General features: G+C 38.4%; 1 protein-coding gene across 14 annotated transcripts in view; it reads right to left on the bottom strand.

Moving 5' to 3' along the window:
• Window positions 1-21,456, bottom strand: part of KIAA0825 (KIAA0825 ortholog) — a 380,197-nt gene that overhangs the window by 326,717 nt on the left and 32,024 nt on the right. For 4 of the 14 annotated variants that reach the window (XM_075932132.1, XM_075932127.1, XM_075932136.1 and 1 more), the window contains one exon: window positions 18,925-18,957. The exons of the other annotated variants lie outside the window; for them this stretch is intronic. The gene's annotated coding sequence lies outside the window, so the exon portion shown is untranslated. The remainder of the gene's footprint in view (window positions 1-18,924; window positions 18,958-21,456) is intronic. 14 annotated transcript variants of the gene reach the window in all.

The following is a 21,456-nucleotide window of genomic DNA, read 5'->3' as shown; positions in this document are numbered from 1 at the left end:
AAGGAAGTGAGGTGTAGGAGAATAAAACTGAGCTCTGGAGAAATGTTTAGCTAGAGTTTCCCCTACAATATGTACCAGTTCTGACTTACATACAAATTCAACTTAAGAACAAACCTACAGTCCCTATCTTGTACGTAACCCGAGGACTGCCTGTATTCAATACCTCTACACACTGAGCTGAGTCAGACTGTCAATGTCCCATGACCCAATCAGCAAAGATGAAACAATTCCAGAATGACAATGTCTTCCTGTGTTAAAGTCTGGCAACACTCGTAGATATTATGGAAGCTCCTGGATCAAGTCAAAGCCGTCAGAATAAATGCTGTTATGCCTGTTATATCTTTCACTACAGTCATAGGTTAAGGCAGAAAATCACAGTGCAGTTTCTACTCCAGTCAAAAAGAAACAAGTTCTATTACTAAGCTGCTGTCCTTCCTTGCTCTGGAACAAAATTGGGGATTGCTTTGCTTTATTACTTTTTGCATAGAAATTTGGTTGATGGATATCTTCAGATCAATAGACCATAGCAGAGTCTACTCTTTCTGGGTTTATTGTCTGAGGGGTAAATTGTCTGTAAGTACATTCTTTTTGCCAGCTAATTGGAGAACAGCTGGTTCTATCCCAAGAGTTAGATGCCAGTATAAAGGGCTACTGCTTCCCAACAAAGTGGCTAGGAGTGAAAAAAATCCCTGCTTGTTCATATAAAGTATTAATATCATGTATAAATGTACAGTAACTATTTTAGCTATTTTAAAGCCAGAAGGGACCATTAAACTATCTATTGTGGCCTCCTTAAAGCACAAGGAATAAAATTTCATCCAGTTACTTCTACACTTTGCGTGATTACTTATGTTTGACTAAAGCATATCTTCCAGAAAGGCATTTAAGTCTTTATTTGACTTCATGAGATGCAAAATCTACCAATTACTTTAATAGCTTGTTCCAGAGCTTAATCACTCCCACTGTTTAATAACTAATACCTTATTTTTAATCTTCTGGCTTTAATTATCAACCATTTGTTTTTTATGTGCCTTTCTGCACAAGGTTGGAGAACCATATAGTCCTCAGTTTTTTCTTCCAGCAAAGGTACTCAACAGTTAAGTCACTTCTTCATCTTCGTGATAAACTAAGCAGACTAAGTCTCTTATGTGTCTCTCTGTAGGTATGTTCCACCTATGCAGTAACCTTTATCAACCAAACTTGTAATCTAATCAAAAAATGAAATCAGGTTTGTCTGACAAGATCTATTTTTCATACAATCATATAGATTATCATTATTTATATTCCCATCTTTTAATTATGTATTGATCGAATCCTTTATCAACTTTTTCCATTATTTTTCCTGAGATTTATGTTAGGTTAATTGTCCTATAATTATCCAAGTCATCATGATTGCCCTTTTTGAATAATGACACACTAACACTCTTCTAGTTTTTTGGAAATCTTGTGTACTTTAAGATTTATTAAAAGTTAGTATCTGTGAGCTAGAGGTATCCTCAGTCAACTCTTTTGGGATTCTTGGGTAAAATTTCTCCAGATCTGCAGATTTTACAATGTTTATCTTTAGTATATTTTATTTAACATTCTCCTCAGTTACTAACTGACTAGTGTCACATATTCAATGATTAAAAGCAAGAAGAAATTTCAAGTCTACATTTTTGGTTGAACATATTCACTGACTGATAACTGTCAGATTTAAGAAATGAGCCTTCCAAGTTCTGATTGGATACACTAGTGATGACTGATGGTAATAGTGACTGAGAACTGACTCCTAAAATATAAGGGATTTGAATGGTTTCCAGGGTGATAAATTAGAAGTAAACTCTTTATATCCAGAATTTAATTAACTGCACAGGTTTCTTCAGAGGTTGGATATAAGGTGTCATGTAAACAAACTAGTCTTAGGGAAAAAAAACTCCCTGCAGGTAAGAGTATGGACTGGCAAGCATGCTCCAATCTTTTGTATGGAACCTACTATCTGAATGAAAGGTATTTTCTCCGTAGGCATGGAGATTTATTTGTCCAGCTTATTCTCAGACTTAGTGACTGAAATCTATTGCATCTGTTTTCTAGGATTCTTCCAAAATGTATGAGTGTGAGCCTGCATGAACCAAATCAATTTTTTGTCTTCAATCAGTTCGTTTGTTCAACTCTTCTTGCATGAATACCAAACACAATGGTTCCCATGCAGACACTGAATTCTACAGATCATTTACTGTTCAACACATTCCTCATGTGAAAAAAAGTCATTTTGTAAACATGACAGCTTAGTTTTCATTTATGCATTTCTGTAAGACTCCTATGTCATATTTGTTCAGTGTACTTGTCAAAACAATGTATTTGCGCCTCTCTGTCTTGCGTGATCTACTTGGCTTATGGGGAAAAAAGCAACCTTTGATTGTTCCATTTTCAAACATCATTGTTTAAAATCGCCAGAATTAATAACTCCAAAACGGAATTCTAAATAGTGTTCTGTTATTTGACAAAGAAAAAAAAGAAGAAGAGGAGGAAGAAGAAGAAGATTGCAGAGAACAATCATGTATTTGTCAATTCTAAAAAAACAGGACAAAACAAAAAAAAACCACCTAATCCAGGATTTTATTAAAAGTATGTTTTCATATATATTCAAACATTAAACAAACCCAAGATGTTTTGCTAACCAAAATAGTCCCAAACTTTCACTATCAAGCATGTCCTGTTTTGAAACGTCAGATTCCTCAAACTTTAATTTTCTCTGTTGGTGATTAATTTAGCTGTTGCTGTTTAGTAGATATATTATTGATCTCCATCATACTTACCTTCATTATTACAATGAAATAATATATAAAATATAACAAATATATATTATACAAGAACATATGAGGCAACTTTTCTTAGGCAACCTGTCTTCAAATATCCTTCTCTAAGACTCCTGCAATGCATTAACTACACTTCTTTCTAAATTGGATAAGACCACCCACCAACACTAAAACAGCAAATCTGTCAGTTTATTCAGTGTTTACTGACAGAGTTTACTATACATAAAATCTATTGCAGCAGATTTTTGTAGGAATACTTTCATTTTAACATACATGGCTAAAATTACTTCTTACGTAACTATATTCAGATAGATATAAGGTTATATTCTCACTGTGGTGTATATGACGACACACATTCAACTCATTTTTAAAATACAGCTTTTATTTTTAAATATAAAGTATAAGTGTAGCATACTTTGAATATATTGGAGAGTAATAAATGGACTACACATTGCATTACCAAGTCATATTTAGAACAGGCAGATCTACTGCAGTTTTCCAATTCTGTCAATTTACCTAATAATCTTGAGTAATTCAAATAGGTTTATTGATTTATACTCTTTATAGTCTTCCATCCCTTTCACCATAGCATTTCCACTAAGACCCTTATTTGACTTGGATATCTAAAAATGTCTCAGGATAGTTTCAATTTCACTTTGTCTGGAGTTGAACCATTAAGTGTTCTGAGACAGATAGCATTAAAGTAATATGAAATAAAACCAGAAACAATACAGGCTAAATACAATTTTAGGCTGCAATTTTCAAAGTAACCTACATGAGTTAAACACCCAATACCCATTGGAAGCTAATACAATCTTGTTAAAGTATAGGTTAAAGTGTTAAACTACATACATTTTCAGCGTGATGGTAGAATTTTAACACAAATTAAAAAAAAAGAATAAAAACCTTTAGTCAACATTCTTCAGTAAATTCTGAGAAGACTTTGGGAAAGTATTGTTTAATGTCTAGAGGCAGGCTTTGAATTCTCAAGTGTTTTGTGTATATTTACTGAAAAGTGTATTGTCAGAGAAGATTTATAAAAAATAGTGTCATTTTGGCAAAATTCAGAATCATAGGTTTCTTAGAATGCTCCACTGTCTATATCCATTAGTGTTAAAGATGCTAATCCCTGATCTACACCAGGGCTATGTCTACACTGCAGGCTTCTTGCACAAGAAGACAGTGTGGACAGGCAACTTATGGCTAAAATGGCCATCAGAGCTTTCTTGTGCAAGAGAGTGTCCACACTGCCATGAACAATCTTGCGCAAAAGCACATGGCAGAGTGGACGCACTCTTGCGCAAGACCTTGCACAAAACAGTTCTTGCACAACAGCATGCAGTGTAGACGTAGCCTACAGCTTTATTTTGAAATAATCCCCTTAAGGATGAATTTACAAGTGGAGCATCCACACTACCAAGCCCCTTATTTCAAAATAAGAACTGCTTATTTCAAAATCTGCTTTTCTTGGGAAATGACACTAATTTTTAAATAGTTATTTCGAAATAACATTAGTGTGGATGCTCCATTGCCGTTATTTCAAAATAACTACTCCCCAGAGTAATTCAAACTAATTATTCCCCAGTGCTTTCTGGGGCGCCAAGTCAAGGTAGAGCATCCACATTAACAGAGCTTGCCTCAGACTAATTCCGAGGCTTCCCTATAGTGGGGACACGCTATTTCAATTTTGTAAAATTGGGAGTTAAGTCGAATTTAGTTATTTTGAAATCATTTCCTAGTGTAGACATGGCCTAAGTTATTAACGAATACATCTGAAGCATGTCTGCAAACAAAAAATAAAAAATATGTATATATCTTATGATTAATCGTTTTACTAGAATTCAAAGATAGCTTTTAGTAAATTGCAAACATGAACTGAAACTCCGGATCTTAATAATTAAAAAAAAAAAGAATTAGTAATAGATGGACTGTCAGAGAAAATGGGTGGAGAAGAATATATTTTGGAGAGCTAAATTCTGAATACACCAACTTTCAATATGCCAAGTCCTAAAACATAAGACATAGTAAGAGATTTCTCTAAAATAAGAGCATGAAGATTAACAAATATTAAATATATTTAAATAAATGAACCCCAAATAATACGTAACAGATACCATTTTGTACTGCTTCTAGTTCCTGATGTCATATTTTGGATGTACATAATTTGTAGAGCAGTAGCAAAAAGTTAAATATCAGATTTGTCTTTACTAATTACTTCTCGGATTAAGAAAATGGACTAATGAAAGGTATTTTATAGCAATAATTTATTTCAGTTTAGCTGTAATCATTTTAGCTTCTTTACTGTCAGCAACACAGTCTTTTTTTGGTTGCAGAACAATTTCTACAATTTTTATTCTGACACAGAAATTTGCATGAAGCATTTTAGTTCAGATCATAGACAATGACTGGCAATTTATTTTTTGTACACTACCTCTAGTTCTTACATTAGAATAAAAATACCTTCCCTTGGTTCTATATGCCTAAGAATAAATTCAAGCAGAGGAAAAAGGTATTTTTATGTTTAGCATGGCAAAAATCAGTGATTTTAAAAAACTCTAAACAACATTTTATGTGCTTATAAGCCCAAATATTAATTTAATCCTTTACACATTGTACATTTCAACTAGAGAATTTTATTATTAGACTTGTTTGGTAACTATAATATTATAGGACTAGTGCATCAGAGTTCACCAACCAAACATGCTTTATTAACATTTATATTTCTGTAATGCCTCGAGTCCTCAGCTTTCTAAATAATGGACCCCGCCAAAAAGGTATTATGATCTAAGAAGACAATGCATAAAAAGTGGATGAGGTAAATTAGCATGGTCAACAGTATTTTTGTGTTAAATATATTTTTGTTTAAAATTCATTTTTGGAGTAGATCCAATCTGCTTACTTTACATGTATACTAAGAGATTTTACAAAGTTTTTGTAGCAGTTTAAATAGCCTTTCAATCTGTGGCTTTCATTCTGTTTTGAACTTGAAAAATGAAAATATACAAGATTTGCAGTTTTTAGCTCTTACTTAGAACAAGACATACTTATTTTCAAATATGACATTGTTAAATGTTGTGTTACACCTCATATCACTAAAATTTAGTCTTGCAAAATTATTTTATAATTTGGAATTTTATTTATGAATATTACACACACACACACACACACACACACACAGGAATTATGAGTTAAATCTGAATTTTGGCATTAACTCAGTTATCAAGATATTCTCCAGAGAGTAGTATTTTATTTTATAGCACAAACTAAAGTATGGCAGCCTAATCTTTCTGGACCTGGACCATTAGTTTAAAATTAATATAAATATTTTAAATTTTATTAAAGTAATATAAAACTTCCTTGCTATATTCTGCACACAATTTCATCCAATACAAAATGATAATGTGATAAAAACAATTTTCATTAGCATTTTTTAAAATTGTCGATATATATATATATATATATATATATATATATATATATATATATAAAAAAATGGGTGTATTTCAAACTGCAGGATTACAGTTATTGGTATAAAAGTTACTTGAATCATATGTATTTTTCTTGACATTACTGTTTGATAATTATTTCTTCACTGAACTCCTGCCATTGTAGAATGAAAGGGAATGAGAGAATTAACTTCAAGATATTTCTTTCCTCAACTAAAAATTCTGCACATCTTTCTAGATGTGCAAGCGAACCTACCAGCTACGCAGAAGAAAAGATCCCATATATGACACATGCGTCAAGAATGTATCTGCCAGTGACTCTAGGTCTGACAAATTCAATGTAAAATTCCTACTGTTGTGGGCTTCACATCATATTCTGAATATTTTACTTTTAATAAATGGAACAGAAGTCTTACAGAAAAATTGATTCTAAAAATCAAACTTTAATAAAGTCAAAGCCTTTCAGCCAAATGTGTGTATTAAAAATCCTGTTTCAAGTTGAACTGCTGATAGATGCTAGATAACAAAATATAAAAAAAGGGAACTTTAAAAATCTGTCCAGTGAACATTTCCTTTATAGGCATCACTGTGTGAGTATGAATGATTATTTTCCAGTAATTTCACTTACATTTTTCTGCTAGCTTCATACTTCTTCCAACCCCAACTGCATATCCTCAAATGTTTCAAAACATTTTCAAACCTGGTGACTGGCTGCATTTTTGGCTTTTCCCAAGTTACCATAAAGTAAATATCCAGCAACATGCAATATCTAACTATGGGACATGTATAAGCAAGCAGCCCCTGACCGCTACCAACTATATCAACATTAAGCAAATGAATTGAGAAAATTAGTAACTAAACTTTTCAGCCAATTCCTGTTTTTGCAAAGCTGAATAAACCATAAGGATTGCAACTACCATCCTATATATCTCAAATGTTTTGATCGTCTTCTTTTCCCATTATCCTTATTAAAAGTAGAAGAGGGATGCCTATGTTTCAGTCTACTTCATTTTTTAATTCTAGCCAATGACTAATAATAAATGTGTGTGTAACGTTAACTCACATAATTTATCTATCACTTAACCTAACATTTGGGCAGATTACCTCAAACATGTAGTCAAAATGTTAATTTTAATCTGGGAGTGATTTTTCCCTCTCTGCTTCATCCATTTGTTGGAATATAAAAATATCAATTGCCACTAAGATTGACAATCTATTATTTAGTTAGTCGTAAAAGTAACCAGGTCTGATGTCTTCCAAAATAATTAAGCAAAGCTGATAAGGAATTATTGGTTTATTTGATCTGATTTAACAAAATTGATAATTAGATTAACTTAATGATTTTATAGTAACCTGCTTTCTTTTCATTTGATTTTGTATGTATTTTATTTTAGGTTTGTATACTTTGCTTAGTTAAATATATATATTTATATATATATTTGGAAAGCTGTGTGGATTGATGTTTTTTCCTTACATGCAGCACGAGGTCTTGACAAAGTAAATGAGTAAAGAGAAATGTACTTAGGGTGGATAACAAAGACAACTCAACAAGCCATCCTGTGGTCGTTCACTGAACTTGCATCTCAATATCCTCATATTTACAGTATATTAAATACTTTTTTAATCTAATCCTTTATCTACTGCTACTCATTATTAAGATTTGAACTGATCACAAATTTGGGACTTTTTTCTCAATGCCATATTAATAAACTAAATGATAAATAATGTTTTATATACTTTTCAATACAGAACTCAGGTAGCAATCTTAAAAATCAGCTAGCCCATCCTAGAAAAACTAGGTAGTAATATTCATACATCTTCTGTATTTACCATTCTTATTTTGATTATAAATATTTACCAGAAATGTAGCTTGACAAAATATTATTGGCTTTTTTAATTACTACTGTGTTGTGTCTAATTTCTACAGCTATTTCCCCAGGGGGTCCAGTTCTTGAATACATTTGACAGGTCCACCTTCAGGAAGCTAAATGTTTTTCCGATGTATCATGCAGTGCTGCAAATAACTGTATTTGTTTTAGATACAATACTTTAATAATGAAAGCTTTGATTTTTTTTAAACAAAGGACACTCAAAAATTTCTGAAATGTCAGAGTTCCTGTAATATGGTGAAGTAGCTTCTCTGATGACTGTGTTTATAAAACTTTACACCAACTGTAAAGGATACGCTACACTGGTGTAAGACCTGCGGCATAGCTATGACTTGCCCCGGTCAGCTGATGTGGGCAAATAGGGCACAGGTTAAAAACTGCTGTCTAGATGTCCAGGCTCAGACTAGAGCCTTACCTAGGCCACTCCCCACTCACAGGTTGCCAAGAGTTCTGGCTCCAGCCTGAGTCCAAATGTCTATACAGCTATTTTAAAGCAAGGCATCTCAAGCCTTGTAAGCCCTAGTCATCTTACGCAGGCCAGCCTCAGGTGTTAATAACTATGTAGAAATACCCATAATGACTTCCTAAGGCCAACTGATTTCAAAGGGCATGTCTTCACAGCAGCGTTATTTGGGAATAACGGATGACATTCTGAAATAACTATGCAAACGTCTACACAGCCAGCCCATTATTTCAAAATAATATCGAAATAACAGATATATTACTCAGGATTCTGTAAAACTCATTAAACGAGGAATAACCCCTATTCCAAAATAGTTATTTCGGGATAGTGTGTGCAGACAGAGGAGCTGATGTTATTTCAAAATAAGAAGCCTCCAGCCCTTCCCACAGGTAGGGATATGAAGGAATCCCCAGCTGATCCCAGGCTCCACCTGGCGTTGCCACTTTGAAATGCCACAAAGAGCTTGATGTCAGGCTCTCCCCAACATTTCAAAGTGGCTGCGCCGCAGGGAGCCAGGGGTCAGCGGGGAAGTCCCCAACTGAACCTGTGCTCAACTTAGCACTGCCGCTTTGTAATGCCGCGAAGAGCCTGACACTGGGCTCCTCGTGGCGTTTCAAAGAGGCAGCATTGCATGGAGCCCGGGGTCAGTGGGGGAGTTCCCAGCTGACCCCTGGCTCCACGTGGTGCTTTCACCTTTGAAGAGTAGCAACAGCCCTACAGTGTGTGTAGACAGAGGCGCTGAAGTTATTTCGAAATAAGAAACCTCCAGTCCTTCCCACAGGTAGGGATGTGAAAGAGTCCCCGGCTGATCCTGGGCTCCACATGGTGCTGCCACTTTGAAATGCCATAAGGAGCCTGACGCCGGTCTCCCTGAGGCATTTCAAAGTGGCCAGCCTGGGGTCAGCGAGGGAGTCCACAGTTGATCCCTGGGGCTGTTGCTACACTTCAATGGAGGAGGAGTCCTATCGACTAATCGATGCAAAATGCATGGACTATTTGATTAGCAAATTACTTGCAATTTAACAACCCTACCCACAGGTGCCCCACTGGCTGTTCTGTTCACACTCATCAAAACTGTGCAGTCCTCCTTCCCCTGCAGCTCTTAAAGCTGCAGCCATGGAGGAAAGGGTTTGTGTCACACAGGAGGCCCTGTCAGCCCCGAGCCACCAGCAGCTGCCAGAGCAGCATTTTTGGCCACCATGAGGAACCCTGTTGCTCCAACTGAGCCCTTCTCTGCTCCTAGGAAGCTGGCAGCCAGCTCCCAGACCCTGCCCAGGAATGGAAGAGGCATGTGCCTTCCTGGTTTGGTGCAGAGATCCTGGACCCCATTGAGGTTTGGGGAGAGAAGGCAAACCTCCAGGATCTCCGCACCAGATGTAGGAATGCAGATGTGTATGGCTGGATGGCCAACTATCTGGCCACCAAGGGCCACAAGCGCACCCAGGAGCAGGTGTGCATAAAAGTAAAGGAGCTAAGGCAGATGTATGCCAAGGCCGCGGAGTGCAGCTCCCGCTCTAGGGAAGCGCCACAGGTTTGCCCATACTACATACAGCTCCACCACATCCTAAGAGGCAGTTAGGTCCCTTCCCTTGCCCCACATGTTGTGGACTCAGGCCTGGAGATGCCCGTTGTCCCCCTCTTGGGGGAAACAGCTGGGGACGAGGAGGAGAAGCTAGACGAGGCCAGTACCATATACATGCCCACCAACCAGGAGGTCATGCATGCCCTGGCGCAGTACCGCTCCCCACCCACCCAGGATGTCTCTTGGCATCATCCAAAGCCAGGGAAGGCCCATCAGGTGAGTATCATTACTTTCCCTAGGCACACACAGGTGGAAGTGGTGGATGGTGAGGTGCTGCTGCATGCTCCTTGCTCAGCTTTTCTGGCCTGGTGACCACACAGAAGCCTGTGCACATGGGTGCATGTGGAGCACCAGTTCAGGGCACACTGCACCAGGAGATATCAACAAAGGGTCCTTCTGCGCTTGCTCACATGGTGTCTGGAGAAGTCTGCCATACCCTTGACACCACAAGCCACCACTAGAAGGCGGCTGGGGACATGAAGACACATGCATACACATCAGTGCCGCACCTGGCACACAGGCATGCCCACATTCTCGGGGAAGCATCCACCTCCAGTGCTGCAAGGTTCAGGAGTGTCTGCCACTCATACACACCTCTCCCCAACACCTTGCTCCCCTTTTCTCCAGCAAGCAGGAAGATAAGTCCTCTCCCTGTGGGACACTGCCACTGTTGGACCTGGCCTATGCAGAGAAAAGACTTTGCTGTCCCTCCATGAGGCAGGCAAAGGAGAAGAGCCTGAGACATAGCTGTACAGGGTGTCACTTTAAGCACGAGATTCAACGGGAAGTGACTGCTCTCCTAATGCCCTGCCTGAAGTGTTTCTGGGTGGCCTTAAATGCGAGTCAGCATCCAATGAGTGTGGACACTCCATTTCAAAATAGATCAGTGCTATTTCGATGTGCATTTGCTGTGTAGATGCTCTATTTCAAAATAAGCTATTTCTGAATATTTCCTCCAAAATAGCTTATTCCGAAATAAGTGTGCAGTGTAGACATGCCCAAAGAGAACATGCTCAGGATTAAAAGAGGCTCTCTCTCCATAGTACAACTTGAAGCAAATAACGAAATTTCAGTTAGCAGAGGTTTCACTAATTAAAGCTTGGCAAAATCAAATGTCATGAATAATTTTCACACGGACCTTTTGCGAATGGACCCTCCCCATTCCTGAAAAAGCCAAAATACTACCTGAGACCCAGACTTAAAAGGTCTCATAACTCGCTCCCCAGCCACAAAAAATTAAAATGCAAAATCTTGTCTCCCCATTAAGAACAAACTCTCCCTATCTACTCCTCCAAACTTTTGAACACAGATGCACCCAGATTAGCCTACTGTGTAATTGTGCCCTTCCATATGGCTACAAGAAAAGATCTAGATTACTACTTGCATTAGCAGCTGGAACAGATGTCAACCTTCTCCTTAGCTGTATTTATTTAAATAAAAATATTTAATCAGAAGCCTGTCCACTGTCAGTTAAAGTAATTTCCTATAGATGGACATTAATGGATGCCACATGAAGATATCAAGAAACTGGAGTAACATGATGGATAAAAAAATCATTTTTAATTTTTTTTAAATAATTAATTTTTTAATTTAAATGGGATTTTTTTTATTTACAGTGGATTTTTTTTTGATAAAATGCTTTTTGAGGAAAAAACCTATCTAAAGATAGCTTTAATTAAGATATATTATAGGTCAAATATATCTCACCAAGAGATAAGGATTATAAATTCTAATTCTATAGTATGAGATATATATTCATGTAATGTTTAAGAAAAGTTTTGTAAATGAGTTCCAGTAGTTCATGGATCTGGGACACAATCTTATGGGGTTCCAGAGGCTTTGGTATAGATTATTTAGGTTAATCTTTCTATCTACCCAATAAGACTCCAGTGTTCAGTCTAAAAGATACCATCAGATATGCTTAGTTTTTCAGTTCTCAAACTGTGGATTTGTGTCTCCAGAGATAACATGCTTGCTAACAGCAAAAATTGGTTTAAATAAATAATACATAGATGTGAGAAATAATAGACCTCAACCCTATTGTCTCTCTGCAAATTTGTATACACAGAGCCAATCCCTTACCTCTCGCTAAAAGTGCAAAGTTTCAATAAGTTCAATGAATAGAAGATTGTTAGAAGAAGAACAGATGTAGAGAAGTCTGGAGATAAATGATAGATGGGAGGCACAGGCTGTTTGAGAAGCATATTTCAGAAACCTTGAGGTCTTCTGAGCAAAGTCTTCATTGGTTTGAGATCTACCATACCATTCTCTCACTAGAAGGGAAAACCTATAATGGCAGCAGGCTGTAAAAGAGACCGGCTGTGTCTACATTGGCAAGATTTTGCACAAAAGCAGATGGTTTTGCGCAAAAACTTGCTGCCTGTTTACGCTGGCCGCAAGTTCTTGCGCAAGAACACTGACATTCTAATGTAAGAAATCAGTGCTTTTTGTGCAAGAACTATGACACGCCCGCTCAGGAATAAGACCTCTTGCGCAACTGTTCTTGCGCAAGAGGCCAGTGTAGACAGGCAACATGAATTTCTTGTGCAAGAAAGCCCGATGGTTAAAATGGCCATCGGAGCTTTCTTGCACAAGAGAGCGTCTACACAAAAGCACATGCCAGTGTAGACACACTCTTGCGCAAATACTCTAATGCAAAAACTCTTGAGTTAAAGAGAATTTGCGCAAAATCTTGCCAATGTAGACGTAGTCACCCAGTTTGGGAATATTTTCATGAAGTTACTCTCCCAATAGGTAAGACAGGCATACGTGCAAAATGAAAACAGTGCAACAAAGAAATGCAAGGCCTGGTTGCCTGAATAAACAACTTCATGAGAAGTATTCCTTCTCAGGAGGAAGCTGCACTGATGATGAAAGGAACATGTCTGAACATGCAGAATCTTCAGGTTGGTAAAAAAAAATATATTACTTCATACTTCTTTCTTAAAGACTGCTTGTCTTCCTTCTGAACTGTTCTTGAATTCTCATGTTTAAGCAAAAAAATATAGTTTTTACTCTATGGTGTTGCTGGTAAGAGTAAGTCTCAGGTCCGACACTGGGTTCTCAAAGTACAAAGACACTCTACACAGGTATCTGTCAAACACAAGCAGTTTATTTCCTGACAGCTATCAGCTGTGCTCCTTAACTAAAAGAACATGATAGGAAAAGCGGCATTTCTTACATCCCTTCGGCTAGCAGGGAACCCCATTTCGGCTGCGGATGAAGTGGGAGACTGTCTCAGCTTCCGAGGCACTGGTACCCAAAGCCCATTAGTGAGGTCCAAATTGCTGTGCTCTGGTGCAGCTTTAAATACTGTGTGTCTACCTTGTTTGTGGCAGTTTGGAAATATCCAGGGGTTACTCATTGCTTGTTGCAGTATGGCTCAGTTGTACTGCTTGTCCTTTGACTTTGTTTACATGATCAGTACATTTTAGGTAAACAAGATTATGTTCCCGCCCTTATCTACAATTCGTTTTTGCTACAATGGTGTATGTTCCTAGAGGCTTGCTTCTGGCTCATCACTAGTAGGGGAAAGGAGGGAGAATGCAGGCCTCACCACCCCTATACTTCACACATACAGAGTTCTTCTGCAATTGACCCCTACAATAGTACTACCATTTTTTATATATTTGATAAAAATAAATAGCTGAAATAGGCAGATCTTTCTTATATAATTTCACCTTCACAGTAGTACTGAGTGTCAGTGAATGCACTGAGTAATAAAAAATGAGCAGAATGATAATAATAATTAAATAACTGCATTGACTTATTTCTTTAGGAGAATCCATGCTCAACATATGGGATTCTGAAGACTATCCACCTTCAAGACCACCATCATTTTCTATAGTCTCAGAGTTATCTGGCAATGATACTGTTTCAGTCACATCATGTATGTCAAATAGCCACAGTAACAAAAAGAAAAAAGAAAAAATCTCCATCATGCAGAACCAACCATAGACAAGTTTGTGATAAGAAGCAACAGATTTCAAAAAGGGGTAATTGATGAAAAAATTGCCCAGTTTATTTATGCAACAAACTCTCTTTTCTGTATGACTGAGCACCCAAACTTCATTAATATGGTTCAGTCATTACGGCCAGGATGCAGTCCACTCAGCAGAGCAGATGTCACAGGCAAATTGCTGGGTAAAGTATATGAAAGAAAAATTGAGCAGTATGCAAAAAGTCTAGAGGATAAAATTGTTAACTTTAGTCTTGATGGGTGAAACCATTTCCACAATGATCCTGTTGTATGTGTGTGACTGGGCGGATAGTCCCAGCACTGGAGGGAAGGGGGTAACCCAGGCCCAGCTGGCTGAGAAGGCCCTGCCCCTCCAGCCCTGCTGCGTATGCTCCCAGCAGAGCCTGGATATAAAAGCAGAGAGAGCCCTGCAACCAGGGAGGCCGCAGGGTGAAGGGGCAGCCCAGGCCGTACCGCTGTTTCTGCAGCAGCTGAGACCAGAGTCGCCCCCAGTGCCCGACCCGGAGGCAGAGTCAGCAGCCGCCAACCCCAGGGAGGCAGGGCCGCACCTGGCAGGTACTGACTCTGAGGCAGATGGACCACAGGGGAGCCAGTGCATGGTAGGAAGCAGCCCAGGGCAAAGGACTGATAGAGCGGCTCGGCATGTATTGGCCAGATTCCCCGCCGAGTGGGCAGGAGCCACAGTTCCTCCCTAAAGGGCCCTGGGATGGGACCCGGTGGAGAGGGAGGGCCTGGGTCCCCCTACCACCGATTTTCCCTTCCCTGGACAATCTACCCCTGGTCCAGGAGAGGCTTTGCTGGTCAGCTAGGCCTCAAGAGCTGTATTTTCCCCAATAGAGGGGCACTGACTTCTGAACCAGGCTGATAGAGCCATATTTACCCCGATAAAGGGGCCGGGACTTTGTATTGGAACTGCAGATACCGTAGCTGCCCTGGTTGAGGGACCCAAACAGGGGCAAAGAAACTTTGGGGGGAGGCGTACCCCTCGACAATGTGCTTGAGCAGTAGTGGACAAATTCCAGCCCATGGGCTGGATCCAGTCAGCAGTGTTAGTCCATGATGGGCCCCCACCTCCATATTTACCTGTACCTCCACAAGTATTGGAGGACTGCAGCTTAGGTTGGCTGTGAATTGCCGTTCATGGCCAATACGAGTGGTGGAATACCCAGTCTACGATACTTCCCAACGCTTGCATTGGCTGTGAATAGCGATGTTATGTCCATACAAAGCACGTGACATCTTTTATAGGGGAGAAGGCAGCATGCCACATTTATTGAGAATACAACAGTAGCATATGCTTTAGTCATTTACACACACACACACACACACACACACACACACACACACACACAGAGTCCCGCCAGTTGATGTTATAGTCACCAGTCCAAAGTCTGGATCAAGCTAGTAGCTAGCCATATTGATCGCAGAGAGGAGCCAGGCTCTGTCAGTCGCGATCCGATGCCTCTAGAGTTGGTGGCAAGACAAACTCAAAGTCCCACAGCAAAGCACCCTGCTCTTATAGTCCTCTTTTCTCTGTCGAAGTCTATGGATTTCGCTGTGTCAGTTTGTGACCAGTTACTCCTTAATTGGTGTTATCTTTTGATGTTATCATTCCAAAACACCTCCAAGAGGGTCAGCCTGTCCTGGATTGAGTAATCAATTGTCTTTAGGGGTACCAGCTCCACCTCCACCTTAGAGTCATCAATTTGCCCCTCCATGGATACACGCTGATGGTTCGCTGGTATCAGTAAGTCTCTCACCCCTGCTCTCTTGATCACCTGGCTTTAACAACGGTCTTCACACCTTATCTTTTTCTGATGCATACATTTCTCATTCACACAAACAGTCTTTCACAGAGACCTTCAAAGGTATATAAACAGCAGTGTTTTACATTGAGAAAAAAAATAATTGTAAATTAAACCTTACTAAATTTTATAATTAAAACAGTTCACATTGTGGCCTGGGCCTTCAACATTCCTCTAATCTTATTAACATAGATACAATACAAGACCCTGTCTTTTACTTACTAAACCTTAAAACAAAGAAAGCTTATATACTAAGCCGTAAAACAAAGAAATATATATTTAACTAAAGGGTCTGTCCACATCTTCACATCTGTCAGAGATTTGCAGCCAACCAGAGCTGCAATCCTCCGATGTCTGTGGAGGTGCAGGTAAACATAACAGCGGAAACCCGCCAAGGACTAGCCTTGCGGACTGCTGGTTTTTTATTGCCCACACTTATGCTTAAGTGACAACAGAAGAAGGGAATGTCTTCCTTTCAGAAACAATTGAAACCTCAGGAAAAGCACACACAGCAAAATGCTTACAAGAAATTGCAATAAAAGCTGTAACAAATTGGGGGGAAAAATCAAATATCTAATATACAGTTTGGTCACAGACTATGTTTTAAATGTATCCAAGACAGAAGAAATTTAGCTAACAACATATGGTTGCAGTGCTGTGCTCATTTTATGCACCTCCTAGCTAAAGACTTCAGTGTTCCAGAAATAAAGGCTAATGTTGCAGAATACTTCTGTAATAATCACTTTGCAGCAGCTGCTTTGAAAAAAGTGGGAGGAGCCAATCCAACTCTCCCACAAGATGTGTGATGAAACTCAGCAGTGGACTGTTTTGAGTACTATATCAATAACTAACCTAATCTGATGACAATTTGTGAACAAAATTGTGAAAAAATAGATGGCATTGTCACAGCAAATGTCCTCAACATTGAGCTTAAGAGAAATGTTGAACACATGCTGAGTACCCTAAAGCCTATTTCTTAACAAAATGCAGGGAAATAGCTGTCTTATTGCTGATGCTGTTGAAATTTGGAAGAACCTAAGGAAGATCTTAGAAAGAGAAAGATGCAATGACAGAGTTAAATTACAAGTATTAAAACAATAAATGGGAAAAGCACCAGGGTCAAACCTTAACTGCTGAAGACATGCTCTTTCAGAAGTCCTGTCTTCCTCATTCTACGAGGAAGAAGGACTCTTCCAAAATAAGAGGCTTTTCCAAAATTTGGCCTAGTATAAATGGGCCAAACTTTGGAAAAGCATCTTCTGACAAAACTATCAGAGAAAGGTACACAAATTGAGGAGTGCAATTTGCATACCTTTTGCCGAAAAAAAGCGGCAGTCTAGACATAGCCTAATTCACTCTAAAATTAGAAATTGTTTGGGACCTGAAAAAACAGGCAAGCTTGTTTCTTTTCTAGATTATGAACAAATAGGAAAATGAAGGAGAAGAAAATGGAATTAGCTGCAGAAGCCAATATTTTAATTTTCTCATGTGTACCTGACTAACATAGGGTGCATCTATACAACAGGGCTTAACTCAAAATAAGCTGCGTAAATTGAGCTACATCAATTCTGTAGCTTATTTCAAAATAGGGAGCATCCACTCAGCACTTATTTCAAAATAGAGCAATCTTCCTTCATGCATACATTTCCTTATTCCTCATACAATGAGGGTTACAGGAGTCAGAGTAAGAAGTCCTCCAGCTTGACAATATCTTGACACTATTTTGAAATAACTCCCTGCTGTGTAGATGCAGACTAAGTTATTTCGGAATAGTGTTAGTTATTTTGAAATAGTGTGACAGTGTAGACCACAGTCACTCTAATTTTTTTTTAATATTTCATTGAACTATTTTAGTTAGAAAGAACTTTATCAAAAACAAAACCTGATTTTAAAAAACTTGAATGTTTAACTAAATTAAAAATTAATATGCTTGTTTTGTTAAAATGTTATATGTTTGCTGTTGAAGAAAAAAATCCAGAATGTTGTTGTTTTAGTTAAATAACAAAATGTAAATGTCTGTCTGGTGATGTTCTTGTCCTAATACAGCATAGCAAGAAAGATCTCCAAATATTAATGATTAATCTGCTGAATTAGAGAAAGTGGGTCTTTGCCCACGAAAGCTTATGCTCCTACACTTCAGTTAGTCTATAAGGTGCCACAGGACTCTTCGTCGCTTTTGCAGATTCAGACTAACACGGCTACCCCTCTGAATTAGAGATAGTTAATCAATTTTATGAAGACAGAGCAAATAAATACATTTTTTTTCCCAATGCTGAAGAGCTCCTATAGACTGTTGGAAAGCGTAGTCAAGTACCTTCTCTCAACAGATCATGAAGCAAAAAGATGCTATGCCTTATCAAAGAGTCTCTGAAGAAACCCATGAGAGAGTATAGGAATAGCTCCTAAAAATACTGATTTTATTTTCAGTTTTTTCTTTTGTATTTACATTTTCTTGAGACAATGGCTACAAAATGCATACTCCTGCAGTTCTCCTATAAAGGTTTCCCCTTATTTAAAATTCAAGTTTAAAATGCCACATTTTCCACATTTGAAGAATTAGGTGGAAATATGAATTGCCTCCATGTAATCTGCAAGCAATGCAAATCCCCCACAGTTTTATTATTTTTGTATTAAATATTTTAAGTGAAAAATCTTTTAAAATGTCATTTTCAATTGTATAATTCATAATTTATGAGACATGTTGATAGATATTCCATCCTTTGGACCTATTATGATAATGGGATTTTTACAATGCATACATTACTACAGGAAAAACCCTTAAAAACAGTGGAATCCTGTGTAGTATCCATGCTACAAATACATATTATAGTGTATAGAACTCTGACGAACTGAAAAAAATACATAAAAAGTTAACAAAAAGCATGTATGCACATTATTTACTCTAAGATGGAAAAGTTGTTAATGGGGATTAGCATCTGAATCCGAAGGTAGTATATCTTACCTTGACTTCTCTCTACTATTGACTTTGTGTTAACTAAAACCAACAGAAGAAAAGGAAGAAACTGTTGGAGCATCTGAATACTTTTTTGCTTTACTCTAAACTGAAATACTGATATAAGGAAAACAATGTTTGGTTTTCGTTGTTTTTTAAAAAAGTTAGCAAAACAATAATAATCATGTGTCTGCAAAATGTAATTCCTTTAAAAAAAAATCAAGCCCTCACACACAGGGCAATGAAAAATTGTGACTAATAATTTATTTTAAAAAAGACTATTTTTAAATGGTCCAGCAGTAATTACTGGTCAAATTAGGCAGGAAAATGAGATTTTGAAATACTTCCTATCCTGAAATAAGACAAAAAGGAAAATCTCAAAAAAAATTAAAAAAGCAACAGCCAGATAAAACTCAGATCTCATCAACCAAAGGCTGCGTCTAGACTGGCAAGCTTTTCTGCAAAAGCAGCCGCTTTGTGGAAAAACTTGCCAGCTGTCTACACTGGCCGCTTGAATTTGCGCAAGAACCCTGACAATCTAATGTAAGATTGTCAGTGTTCTTGCGCAAATACTACGCTGCTCCCGTTCGGGGAAAAAGCCCTCTTGCGTAAATGTATTTGCGCAAGAGAGCCAGTGTAGACAGCTAAAAACTGTTTTGCGCAAAAAAGCCCTGTTGGCGAAAATGGCGATCGGGGCTTTCTTGCGCAAAACCGTGTCTAGATTGGCATGGATGCTTTTCCGCAAAAAGTGCTTTCGCACAAAAGCGTCTGTGCCAATCTAGACGCTCTTTTCCGCAAATGCTTTTAACAGAAAAACTTTTCCATTAAAAGCATTTGCGGAAAATCATACCAGTCTAGATGTAGCCAAAATGTTTTGTTAATGTGAAATGCTGCATTTAGTTTTTTACCTTTTTCAATTTAACACTGTTTTAGTATAAATTCACTAAAATTTCTAAATAAAACCTTTAAATAAAAAAAATCCAAAATAAACTGAAATAAACTAAACTTGTCAGGATTTGTGGTGTTTGTCTTATTGCTAACATTGTTCTGTATTGTGTTTCAAAAAAGAGGGGATACTGCATTAGGCAGAAAAGGACGTATAAGCATTTTAACAGTATGTATTATATTGCAGAAGGGGCATCAGATGGGAATTTCACCCCTCTCTGGATTCCCCTGATACTCTTTTTATTGGACATGTCATGCCATTCCCTTTTGGAATAAAGAAAAATGCACTCTGATTAAATCATTTTCTCTCCCTACCCCTTCACCTCCTGCCAAATTGTCAGTAACATACCTATCTCCCTTACAATTACATATGGAAAGACGAACTCAGGGAACTTCAGGGAGCTGATTCCGCTTCTCAAATGCAAAGTCTGGAACATGCTCTGGGGTTACTGTATAGGGGAGGACTACTGCAGGGGTCTGCATTTAGTTCAACTGATCATCTGCTGGGGAACATCATTTTAACCCTTGAGAATATCACCTAATCCCTCATCACTAAACTAGTAAAGAACATAAAATCTATTTCGTGGGAAGAAGTCTGTGGCTAAGTTCAACAAACCCCACTGTCATTATAGCCTTCTGGATTGGAAGGGAACAATGTAGCTACCCAATTAAAAGAGTACTGGTCCCTTAGGGCCACCTGGCATACAACCCTGGGTGAATGCACACTGAATCCAGTGTATCGTTACTGTTTAGGGAGTGGCTGGAGGGAACTGGATCTCAGCTACCCTTCTGTAGTCAGGATTTGGGAGTGGGTGTAAATGGAAATGGTCCTGAGAACCAGTAAGGAAAGTTCAGATTGGAGTAAAAACCTCCTGGTTTCTAATGGGATCTGAGGCATATAATCCGCATATGGGGTTGGTGTAGGCAGAATCAGGAAACACCTGGGAGGGATGGTCACAAGAGCTACCATCCTTACAATGTACAGAACCAACACTCCTCTAGCACTGAGTGGAACAGGGAAATAAAATCTGCTGGAAGGGATAAGCTGTAATTTAATGGCCAGGCCATGGAAGGTGGGAGATGTGTGGAACGGGTGGGTTTTGGACTCAGAAATTTCTCCCTGCAACTGGGGAAACTCCACTAATCAAATCGCAATACCAGCCATGCAACAACTGAACATAACCAAACACCTAACGATACCAATTAACTGGACTAATGTGGTATCAGAACCCATATGGATTAATTGGGACTTTTTCACACAATTGCTGAGGAAACTCCAGGATGAGCAGCACTGTACACAGATTCTGGAAGCCCGAAACCCCTAGGGAATGTATGCTTTTCAAATAGCAACTGAGTTGCCTGAAGGCTGTGCTTAGACTAATGTGGCCTGGGACCTTCGAACAGGCCTAATGAACACTCATTAGCTTTTTAGTTCTATTACTCATGCTATAGGGTTATTATTTGTACTAACTGTATTGTTATTTGTATTAACGGGATATTTAAAGTTATGTGTTGCCTTAGCCAAACCCTGGAAACCATACTTGTAAAATTCAATAACCCTCCCATTTTGTCACCTGCCTTTCCTACTTTCCCATA

The sequence above is a fragment of the Pelodiscus sinensis genome, chromosome 6 (genome assembly GCF_049634645.1).
Source record: "Pelodiscus sinensis isolate JC-2024 chromosome 6, ASM4963464v1, whole genome shotgun sequence".
Classification (NCBI taxonomy): Eukaryota; Metazoa; Chordata; order Testudines; family Trionychidae; genus Pelodiscus; species Pelodiscus sinensis.
Note: the sequence above shows the minus strand (reverse complement) of the source record. Positions and strands in the feature narration are given on the sequence as shown.